General features: G+C 52.4%; 1 protein-coding gene across 1 annotated transcript in view; it reads left to right on the top strand.

The window, feature by feature from the left end:
- The first annotated feature begins 2078 nt into the window (after window positions 1-2078).
- The window catches only part of HIVEP3 (HIVEP zinc finger 3), a 252550-nt gene continuing 242799 nt past the window's right edge, over window positions 2079-11829 (top strand). The window contains exons 1-2 of the mRNA XM_063418863.1: window positions 2079-3671; window positions 4812-4921. The gene's annotated coding sequence lies outside the window, so the exon portion shown is untranslated. The remainder of the gene's footprint in view (window positions 3672-4811; window positions 4922-11829) is intronic.

Here is an 11829-nt window from a genome sequence, read left to right as displayed (position 1 = left end):
AACCCAAACCCAGACACCAAAGAAGGTGTCTTCTCTCGTGATGAAAGAAGTGGAGGAAGAGGAGAAGCAAAATGAACCCATCCCTCTCCTTTTGGTCCCAAGAGCATTCCTGAAACAGCAGTTAAAAGGAAATGCAGCTCCCTGCTTCTTGCTGAGCGGGTTTGAGGGGTGCTTTAAAATGGAAAAGGCCAAACCCGTGGTGTTTCCGTGGCTCCCTGTCATTCCTCACAGGGAAAACCCCATTAAAAGTCGGAATTCCCTTGGAAGGATCAGCCTGATCCTGCTGTGCTCGGCACATTAGGGATGGATCCTGGGGAAAGGGGCAAGACTGCCTGTTGGAAATATTCCAGAGATTTAAACAAGCCCTGAACTCCTCCCTCCACCCCTGTCCTTCCCCCTAGAGCTGGTGTCGTCACAGGAAAAGAGCCACAAGGAGGTTTCAAAATGAACCCCCAAACTATTTTGTAATCTGTAATTAACTATTTAAACCTCAGGCTTTTCCTGGATTTTAAGCCTGGATCTGCCTTGGTGATGGTTCTTTGGGATGAGCTGGGATATGGGGCTGTGGTTATCCATCCTCCCCGCAGCAGGGAGCAAACAGGACCCGTGAACAGTGGCAGAGAGGGGGGAGGTCCTGGTGCATTTTGCTGCCTCTAGCAGGGGGCTGTGAGCTGATCTCCCCTCAGGGTGGGAGCTCCAGCCCCGCCCAGCATCTGGGGTTGTGGAGAATTTGTACTTCAGGCCCTTCCCTGGCTATCCAGGGGTTCTTCTCCCTGGTAAGGTTGATTTACAACAATTTTTTTCAAGTTCTGGGGAAGTTTCAGAGTGCTAGAGGAAAGCTGAATTTGTATAGTTGCTGAAAAGACCCAAAGTGGTGAAAAAAGTGCAAATTGGTGCAAAAATCTTCTATGGAGGCTGTTTTCCAGCATGAATACAACCTCAACAAGGTACTTAGGGAAAGGACTAAACCCTAATTAGCTGCTGGGTTTTGGGATGAATTTATTAATTTCTCTTTCCAGAGGAAAATCAGGTGCTTGGGGCTTTGCCTCAATTTCTACTCCACATTTTTTTTCCAGAAAGAAACTCCTAAAAATTGTGTGGGGTCAGAAGGAAGCTTCAAGGACCCTAAGGAAGGAGAAGAATTGTTCAACACCTCCCATCCATCCCTTTGGTCGAGAAGGACAGGACAGTGATGGTCTGGGAGAGGAAAATGAAGAGCAGACCTGGCAGAGCTCAGCTCTTTCAACTCCCACCTGTGTTGGGCCTTATCTCCGAATTTTCCCAGGGGATAAACGGGATTTGGTCTTGGCTCAGTCAGGAGGCACAAGGTCCCCAAACCAGGAACCTGGAGGAGCTCCTGGGTGGTGACAAGGCTCAGCAAAGCTGCAGAGCTACCATGGGTGGATTTTAAGTGGATTGTCCATTTTCCCAAATGAAACCTCGTTCAGATCTCCTGGGATTTGGGTTGGGCAGGAGGCTGGAGACTGTGTGCTCTGGCTGCCCAGTTATGAGTGATGGTCATTCTGGTTATCTAGTTATGGCTGGTGGTCACTCTGGCTGCCCAGTTACAGGTGATGGTCACTCTGCTCTTCCCAGCAGCCATTTAGGGGTTCAGATGCCACCTTGTGACACTTCCACAAACCCTCACAGCTCCTTTGTCTCCTGTGGCTGTGGAATTGCGGCCCATGAAGGCCACCAAGGCCCTGGTGGCACAGCCTGGGTGGCACAGCCTGGTGGCACCTGCGGATCCAGGCTCCCACGGGTGGCATTGCTGGGAGCCTGATGTGGTGAAGTCACCCCAACATCTCCACCGGTTCCCCCAGGTTCTCCTGGATGGTGCCTGGCACCTTGCACACCCTCGGATCATCAGTGAAGCCCAGGCTGGGGTAGATGTTGGAATATCTGGAATTGGAATTCCTCTTGGAATCTGGGACAGGAAGAGCAGCGTGAAGAGCTGAGTGGGGTTTTTTTTCTCGATGGGTTTGGGGTTTTTGCTCAGTGTATTGTTGTTGTTGTTGGGGTTTTTTTTTGTTTTGTTTTTGTTTTTGTTTTGGTTTTGGTTTTGGTTTTGGTTTTTTTTCTCAGTGGGGTTGTTCTTGCTCAGCAGCCCGATCCTCTCATTCCTCCTCTCTGGTTTCAATGCCTACAGTGACACACAGTGGTGACGGGCTCTGCTGTGCCACAGCGCTGCCTGGACCTGGGGGACACTGGAGATGGTGGCAATGGTGACCCCCGGGCCCCCCTGCAGGAGGATCCACCTGCTGACGAGGTTTGGGCTCCAGGCTGCTCCTCGCACGGCCAGACAAGGAAGCTTTGGAGCTTTCACTCTTCCATCCAATCTGTTGCCCATTTCCCACGGAGTTTTCTGCCAATCAGCAGGGAACTGCAGGTTCCTTAAGCTGATTTGTGCCACAAATGCTGCACTCAAATCCTCTTTAGTTTCTGTGACAATGCAATTTTTTTTTAATTTTTTTTTTTTTATCCTTGTGTAAGCAGCCAGGAAATAAAAGTTGGCTTTTGGCTGTTGTGCTTCCCCTGTTCCTTGCACTCCTGGAGAGCCCGGCAGGCAGAGGTGGCTCCGTTGTTCCTTCAGAGAATGTTTTCCATTGTCCCTGGATGTGTTCAGCTTCCATTTGCAGGTGTTTGCAGGGAAGGGAGATGCTGGCTTTCCTCATGATTATTCCATTCCACCATTCCATTGCTTCCTTTCCAAAGGATTCTTGGTTTTCTTTTTTTTCTTTTTTTTTTTTTTTTTTTTTTTTTCCCTCACCTGCTTGGAGAAGGAAAATGATCAGATGAGGAGAAGTCTTCCCACTGGAGCTGGGGATGGAATCACAGAATCCCAGATTTAGTTTGGGTTGGGAGCGACCTTAAAGCCCCATCCTGTTCCATCCCTTGGGCAGGGACACCTTCCTCTGTCCCCGGCTGCTCCAAGCCCCGTCCAGCCCGGCCTTGGACACTGCCAGGGGAGCTTCAGGCAAGCTCCTATTTCCAAATCCCAGCTACTGAAAAGATAAAGAAAATTCTGATACCGATCCTGTTAGAAAGCTCTGGAAGTAAGGGGCAAGCTGCAAACAAACGCCTTGAAAATGGGTGGAAACGCCAGGAACGCTTCGTTTCTCGGGGCTCGCCCCTCCGAGCAGCCCCGGGAGCCGCGCGGTGCCCGGGCAGGGCTGCGGGCGGGCGGCCCCCGAGCGGAGCAGAAGTGCCCAATCTCCCCCGGCCGCACCAAAGCGCTGCTCGCCGGCTCAAGGTCACGCTGCTGGCAGCTCCATCCCTCCGGAGCCGAGCCGAGGGGGCAGAGAACCCTCAGCGAGCACCCCGATCCCTGCTCCCTGCTCGCAGGGCCGCCCGGTGCCCCCGGCCGCGCTGGCAGCCGCGGGACCCGGTGGTCCCGGGGGGGACGGGGCGGCCGCGGGCGGGCAGCGATGCTGCGCTGCCGCTGACATTTCCGCCTGCGAGTGCCCAGCCAATTGGCGGGGCCGGAGCAGCCACACATGAAATATGATGATTTTCAGGAGGAGGAGGAGGAGGGGGAGAGGGCGGGAGAGCCGCCGGCTCGCATGCCGGGGGCTGCGCACAGCCTGGCCGGAGGCGAGAGCGGCCGGAGGAGCCGCGGCACCCCGGGGATGGCCCCGAGCGCTGACCAGGAGGATGCCACCGCCACCCAGGTGGGCCGGGCACGGTGGCACCACGGCCGGGGGACGCTGCCCTGGGGCCTGGGGACGCGCAGCTTTGGGGGGATCTGTCCTGTTCCCCCCTCAGAGCCGATGGCTCGGCGCTGTCCCCGCGAGCTGTGCCACGCACGGGGCCACCGGCGCTGCTTAGCGGAGGGCTGAGCCCTTTTTGGGGGGGTTTGCTCGGGTTTGGTCAAAACCCGGAATGCCAGCCCTGGAAGGACGTGGTGCTGCTGTGCCAGAGCTGCTCGGTTCAAACTTCGCAGCCTGGTCCTCAGTTCGATGGGAAGCACTTGACAGAGCAGCTCTGTGCCTGGCGTTAACCCTCTCCCAGCTCCGGCCGGGCTGGAAACTGTTAATCCCGAAAAATTCACTCAAATTCCCGAAAAACCCCACTAAGGAGCCACGGCAGAACTCCGGGAATGGCATCTAGCAGCTGCTCCTTTTTATAATGACTTTGCATTTATCCCGGAGCCGGCTGGCGAGTTCGCACTTTATTATTATTATTATTTCCCCGAAGGGGAGGGGGTCCGATTAAAAATAATAATCACACAATAATATTCCCGAGGCAACCCTGGGAGGGCAAACCACACCTCCCCGTGCTCCGGCTGTGCCACCGCTGCCGCTTTATTAATTTCCCTGCGCAGTGAGTGACAGTCCTCCAGAAGTGATAATTGGTGCGCTGTGTCTTTAAAAGGTTAAAACCCTTTTCAAAAAGGCCTCGACTCATAGTGGGAAAAGACAAGAGAGGCTTTGGCTGGCTTTGGATCCAGAAAACAGCTGCTGATTAGAGTCTGCGTCTTTGGGCTGAATTTATTACATATTTTTCAGCAGCAGGGATTCTAGGAGGAAGCTTCCGTTTGGGTTTCTTGATCGTGGTTTATTTTTATTCAGAGGAATAACAGAGGAAGGATTTGTTCCGGCTGGAGCATGCTCACAACCTGCAAGACCTCCCATTATTAAACTGCCTACTTTGGGCTTTAATATCCATGTGGCATTTTTTTGATTTTTATTAGCGTTATTATTATTTGGTAGCGTGCATCTCTCTCTATTTTTTTAATTTTTTTTAAAAATAATTTATTCGGAGAGGAAGCTGATCTCGCAATGAGCTTTCTCCTTCCTTACTTGAAACAGGTGCTAATGAAAGAATGCAAATAGCACCGGCTGAGCCGAACATTTCATAAAGAAGGGAACAGCCACCGACCCCAACCGCTCCGGGATCTGCCCGCTGGCCCCCGGCAAAGGTAGGCACGGGGGCTTTTGTCGCTATTTTTCTTTTTCTTTTTTATTTTTTTGCTGTTGTTCTCTGCGTGGATCTTTGGGATTTTTTTTTTCTCGCCCTTCCTTCCTTCCCTCCCTCCCCGGCTCGCTGCGGGTGTCCGGCCAGCCGGCCAGGTTCCATTTTCCCTCCCCGAAGGTGTCAGCTCGGCGTCCCCAGCCCGCGTCCCCACCGGGGGTGGCCGCGGCCACCGCGCCTGGCGAGCGCCCCGAGCCCGCGGCGAGCCCGGCGCTGTCACCGAGCCCAGCCCGGAGCCGCGGCCCCGCCACGCTCGCAGCTACTTTGCCGCTTAATTAGCCCTGGCTGTCGCATGAATTTATCGTCGCTTGACAGCAACTTCATTTTCTCCCACCGTGCGGGGAGGAGGAGGAGGAGGAGGCGGAGGAGGCGATGAATTGGCGCTGGCTGGTGGGAGGCAGCGCTGGGGGCGGTGGGAGGCGATCGCGGGGTGTGACAGGGACGTGCCAGCCGGCCAGGGGCGTGCGGAGGGACACGGGCTCGGGGACGTGTTGCTCCGGGGACAGCCGCGTCCTCCCGGGGCCCCGCCGGCAGCCGGAGCCCGGGGCCTGCGCCGCTTCCATCCCTCCCTTCCCTTCCCGCTGCCTGCGGCTGCTCCCTGATGCTACGGCGCGGAGAGAAACGCTCCGGTGGAAAAAATAAAATCAGATTCCGAGGCTGATTTCAGCAGCGAGGTCCCTGCTGCTGCCTGGGTCCCTGCACAAAGCGCCAGGGTTGGGTTTTTTTATTTTTCCTCCTCCTGCTTGGTTTTATTTGGCTGTAGCATTGGGGAATCAGCCTGCGGGGTTTGTCCTTTGGGCAGCCCGAGTTTTTCCCGCTGTTGGAGGCAGGTGGAGGCATCCGCAGCCCCTTGCGGTACCTGCCCGCGGCTCTGGCCGGGTTTTGTGCCGTGTTCCCAAGCCCGGGCTTGCAGCAGGGACTGCAGTGGCCTCTCCAAGGGCCAAATCCAGCCCTCCTTGGGGCGATGCGGCTCCTCTGGCTGTGGGAGCCTCCGAGGGCAGGGATGAGCCCTTTGTCTGGAAGTTTGTGTTTATATTTCAGCGTGTTCAAGTGTCACAGATTTCTGTTCTGGCTGTGCACGCAGGATATTTGGAGGGGGTTTTGCCTGAGCATTCAGGGAAGGGTCTGCGAGAAAAGTTTCCCCCGATGAGTTGTGCGAGCTGAGGGTGGGCAGCACGTGAAACAAAATATTTATTTTATGTAAACAGCCCCTTGAGGCTTCCTCCAGAGAGAACTTGGGAGTGTCTGACCTGACAGAGGAAAAGTACCCGAAACTCAAACGTGCAGCCTGCTCTGTCCGGCCCTCCCCCGTTCCAGAAGCAGATGATTTTTAATTAAGAATTTGATATGGTGTGTGTGTGCAGGAAAATAGGATTAAAATGTGTTCTGGAGGCAGCAGGATGGGAATGTTCCTCTGCTCCTGGTTTGGGCCGGATGAGGGGCCAGCAGCACCTCGTGTCCCTTGCTCTACTGCTCTAAAAGACAAATCCAGGTGCTGATGGCTGCTGGAAAACCGCAGCCTCGGGCTTTGGGATGTGAGAACATGGATTTTTCCCAAACCCTCGTGTTCCGTGTGCCGAGACAGCTGCTGCTCCTGCAGGATTCATTTCTCACCGTGCCAGCGACGGAGTTTGCCCAATGCTACTTTTTAATTTTTTTTTTTTTGGAGACTGCAAATCCTCTGAGCTGTGGCAGCACATGGGGGGGTCTGGCTTGATTCCCTCCCTCCTGGGATCTGTCCCGGCAGGGCCGTGTGCTGCTCCTCCCCACGGGCAGCACTTCTCTGCGCAGGGAAACGTTTGGGATGAGAAACCTCCCAAGAAAGCGGAGACAGTGGTGGCTGAGGGGGGACAGGATGGGAAGGTGCTCTCCCTGTGGAAGGTGGTGTTTCTCCTATGGAGATGTATTCCCTATGGAAGGTGGAGTTTTCCCTATGGAAGGTGGTGTTTCTCCTACAGAAGTTGATGTTTTTGCTATGGAGATTTTTTCGCTATGGAAGGTGGTCTTTCTTTAGGGATGTTGGTGTTTCTCCTATGGAAGTTGGTCTTTTCCTACACAAGGTGATGCTTCCCCTATGGAAGCTGGTGTTTCCCCTATGGAAGCTGGTGTTTCCCCTATGGAAGCTGGTGTTTCTCCTATGCAGATGTTTCCCCTATGGAAGCTGGTGTTTCCCCTATGGAAGCTGGTGTTTCCCCTATGGAAGCTGGTGTTTCCCCTATGGAAGCTGGTGTTTCTCCTATGCAGATGTTTCCCCTATGGAAGTTGGTGTTTCCCCTATGGAAGTTGGTGTTTCCCTTATGGAAGTTGGTGTTTCTCCTATGCAGATGTTTCCCCTATGGAAGGTGGCATTTCCTCTATGGAAGTTGGTGTTTCCCCCATGGAAATTGATGTTTCCCCTACAGAAGTTGGTGTTTCCCCTATGGAAGGTGATGTTTTTCCTATTAAAGCGCCTCCTCTGTCTAGTTTTGGCTCCTGTGCTGGCCCAGGGGCTGTGAACATCTTCGTGCACAGCCCAAACCCTGCCCCAGGTGTTTGGGCAGGACCTGGTGTGGTTTGTGCCAGGGCTCTTCTCACAGAGCTGGTGGCACCTGAGCCTGCCAGGAGCTGCTCTCAGGCCTCTGTAAAACCTTGGGGACCGGTGGGAATTTGTGCACTGGATGCGCCTGATTTTTATCATTTCACCCGTCCTGAGAAAGAGAAATGAAACTGGATTTGTCCCAGGCGCTGCAGCCCGGCTCATCTGGCACTGGAAAGGGTTCTGGTCATTATTTTCCTTGAAACAGTCGTAAAACTCCTGTAAACACACACAACACGCAAGGCTGGGGCCTCCAAACGTCCCTCCAGCATCTTACGGCTGTTCCTGGGAATGGCTGCGGCAGTTCCATGGAATGGGGAGATTTTCTGGGAATTCAGAGAGCTGCTGATGGGCCAAGGAGTTTGATGGAGCCCTGGAGGAGACGGGGTCAGAGCACTGAATGTCCTCCTCAGTTTAACTCTGGATTTCCACCTGGATAAAACTCCCAGAATTTTCTCTGCACTCAGGATGTGGAGCTGGTGAGGGAGGGAGGATCAGGAGAACGGGAACTCGCCGTTGCCCCAAACCCCTCACTTTTAGTAGGGCCAGCAGTGGGGGAATCTGCCTGCCTGGTTAATTCCAACCCTGGATCAACTGGGCCTTAAAAACCTTAAAAACCTCTCTGTTCTCCGTGTCCGGCTCAGTCTCTGGGCTGGCTCAGTTTGTGCAGATGGATAACGTGGGCTAGCATGGGAATAACGTGGGCTAGCACGGGAGTAACGCGGATGAGCATGGGAATAACATGGATCAGCATGGGAATAACGTGGGCTAACACGGGAATAACGTGGGCTAACACGGGAATAATGTGGGCTACCATGGGAATAATGTGGGCTAGCATGGGAATAATGTGGGCTAGGATGGGAATGACATGGGCTAACATGGAAACAACATGGGCTAGCACAGGAATGACGTGGGTTAACATGGGAATAATGTGGGCTACCACAGGAATGATGTGGGCTAGCACAGGAATGACATGGCTAACATAGGAATAACGTGGGCTAGCATGGGAATGGCGAGCCCAGCTCTCTGATTTATTTCCCTGTTTAAAGGTGCGTGGTGATACCTGAGGAGGATCTTCCAAAATATCTTGCAGGGCTGCTGCTTGCTGCCCATATTTAGCCATATTTTGGACCCACATCTGCCCATATTCTTGACACATTTTAATCCATATTTACCCATTCCTGACCTATATTTACCCATTTTTACCCATATTCTTGACCCATATTTCTCCATTTTTACCCATATTTTGGATCCATATTCTTGACCCCTGTTTACCCGTATTTACCCATATTCTCTTGATCCATATTTACTCATTTTTACCAATATTCCTGACCCATTTTTACTAATTTTTGGACCCAAATTTACCCATTTTTAACCCATATTTTAGACTCATATTTACCCATTTTTTTACCCATATTCCTAAGCCATTTTTACTCCTATTCCTGACCCATATTTACTCATTTTTCTCATATTCCTGACCCGTATTTACCCCTTTTCACCACATTCCTGCCCTTCCTGTGGCAGGGCTCTCAGGATCCACAGGCCACATCTCTCCCTTTAGTTCTTTAAAAAGCTCTGGAACTTTTTCATGCCAGGAATGGAAACGTTGCAGCTCCCTAAGTCAGGGATTTGCTCTCGGTGCTGTTAGGGGGGGACCAGCATGGCCTTTTTTGTTCTTTTTTAACCTTTCTCCGTCTTTACTTTTCCTCCTGTGTGGGAAATGGGGAGGAGGGAGGGAGGGGGAGCCTCCTGGCCGAGCTCGCAGTGGGAGTCCCTGGCAGATTGAAAATACAAATAATAAGTTCTGACTCTAAGCCCCAACTGCAGACAGCAGCACTCGCTGGGGTTTGGGGGTTGGTTTATTTTATTTTATTTTATTTTAGGTTGTGATTTGCTGGGCAGGCTCTGGAAAATGCTGTAGGAGAAAGACATTTTGCTGTGGAGCCAAGTGGGGTTTGAGAAGCCCCAGGGCTGTGGGTGCTCAGGGGGATTGGGGCTGTTTCAGGGGGAATGTCACACCTGGAGTTGAATAATGGGATCATTTAACCCCGCTGGGACAGTCGGGGCTCTGGGGTGATGCTGGCACCCCCAGAGACCCTCGGGAATTGCTGCTGGGATGGTCCCCAGGAGCTGGTCCCAGCCTGGATGTGCCACAAGGCCCCGTCCCCACTGCCTGCAGCTGGGAGAGGGACAATCCCACTGGAGGATCCCATGGGATTCCAGCCCTTCCAGTGGATTTCCCACCTCTGGAGCAGCCCAAATTTCAGTGCTGCACAATCTGTCTCTCCCTGGCTTCTCTGTGGGACCTTGGCAAGGAGCTGGGACAGTAAAATCCAGGGCAGGAGATGCCTGCGGGTGCCTGGATCATCTCCCGGGGGAAGGGTCCGGGGCTGCTGCTGACTCAGGGATGGGATTTGGGGGCTGTGAGCAGCAGTGAGCAAGCCCTGATGTAAGCAGGGATGCTCTGGGATCAGCGAGCTCAGAATTGATCCCTGAGCAAAGGAGGGATGAGGAGAGCTGGTGGTGATGTCAGGGATGAGCTCAGGGGCCTTGGGAAAGCACCTCGGAGCCAAACCAAACTTCCCTCCTGCTTTTTTAGCTGCCTCAAGAGCTGAAGGGTATTTTATAATCCAGTGGGTGCCCCTGGATGGATTTGTTCCTGGTGGTTGGATTGGAAAACAAAAGGTCCAGGACGTTTGAAATAACCCAAAATTGGATTTTAGATGGAATTTTGTGTGCCAAAGAGCAGGTTCTTGGGCAAGGCTCAGCTGCACCATCCCAATCCCTGTAACCCCCCTGGTTTCCAAAGGCATTTCCAGTCCTTCCCAGCCAATTCCCCTTTGTGTTTTAATCCATGAAAATGAATTTATCCTTCTCCTCTCTTGTCCTTTTCCTGCCTCTGTGTCGCTTTTCAGAGTCCCTGCTTTTGCAGGGATATTCATTTCACCCGTTTTGGTAGCTTGCGCTCATATTTTGATTTTTTTTTTATTTCCTGTACTTCTGGCATTAGAGGGAATTTCATGGGAGAGTGCAAATTGCCGAGACAAACAACTTGTTTTGTTTTCAAGGGCTGCTCCAAAGCAGTTTGGTCAGATTTTTTCCTGAAAAAAAACCCAAAAAACCTCCTTGCTGCAGGGAATTTGAGGCAAGAAAGGAATTCTCCTGTGCAGCAGGAATGTCCCCAAAACCACATGGTGGTATTTGATTGATTATAACTTGGATTAATTAATTGGACAGGAATTGTGTGCTGGGAAAAAACCCAAAAATCCTGGCAAGTGAAGGGGAGGGAAGGGAAATATTTAGGGGTCAGACCAAATGGGCTCTGAGGGGCATGAGGGGGTCAGGAGAGCGAGAATTACAGATTTAAACAAATAAAACAGGTAATTATAAATATATTGCTGTTGTAGCCAGATAAATTGGGATTTTTTGGTTGTTGAACCTGTTTCGGTTGATGGTGAGTGCAAAAAGTGCTTCTCAGCAGGGGCAAAAATGACATTATTTCACTCCTAATAATGGGACTATTATCCATCAGTGGGCTTCAAAGTGGCTTTGGGGAATTGGGAGCACCTGGAAACAAAAATCCTATTGGAAGTTTCATTCCTAAATTGCAAAAGGGGAATTATTTCTGCTCCATCATCCCTGATTGTGTGGGGTTTGCGTGTGTGGGGTTTGCGTGTGTGGGGTTTGCGTGTGTGGGGTTTGTGTGTGTGGGGTTTGTGTGTGGGACCAGGCCTGCCAATGCCAGTTTTGTGGGGTTTGTGTGGGGTTCACGTGGCACCTGAGCAGCAAATGCCAATTGTAGGGGGTTTATGTGGGACTAGAGCAGGAAATGTCTTTTATATGGGATTTGTGTGGGAGCAGGGCTGCAAATTCCGTTTCCGTGGGGTTTCTGTGGGGTTTCTGTGGGGCCAGAGCTGCTAATGCCACTTGTGTGGGGTCCAGTGCTCAAGAACAGCTCCTTTCCCTTCTGTTGTAATCCCGTGCTCCAATTCCAACATCCCAGGGATGGAGATACAAACAACAGGCCTTTGGGATAATGGGAGTATCCACAGAAGTCCAAGGGGTCCTGGAAAATTCACCTGGGGAGCCACCAGGGTGTGCCTGCATTCCCAGGATATCCAATCCAGCTGGAATTCAGCTTGCCCAGGGATGCAGGAGTGCAGTGAGTCGGGATAAAGCTGCACAAAAGCTCCAGGAATTGGAGGGCTGAACCTGGCAGGGCTGATTTTCCTTCTGCCACTGGAACTTTGGGATGCAGCAGGAGCCTGGTCCCTCCCGGC

The sequence above is a fragment of the Prinia subflava genome, chromosome 24 (genome assembly GCF_021018805.1).
Source record: "Prinia subflava isolate CZ2003 ecotype Zambia chromosome 24, Cam_Psub_1.2, whole genome shotgun sequence".
NCBI classification, from domain to species: Eukaryota; Metazoa; Chordata; class Aves; order Passeriformes; family Cisticolidae; genus Prinia; species Prinia subflava.
Note: the sequence above shows the minus strand (reverse complement) of the source record. Positions and strands in the feature narration are given on the sequence as shown.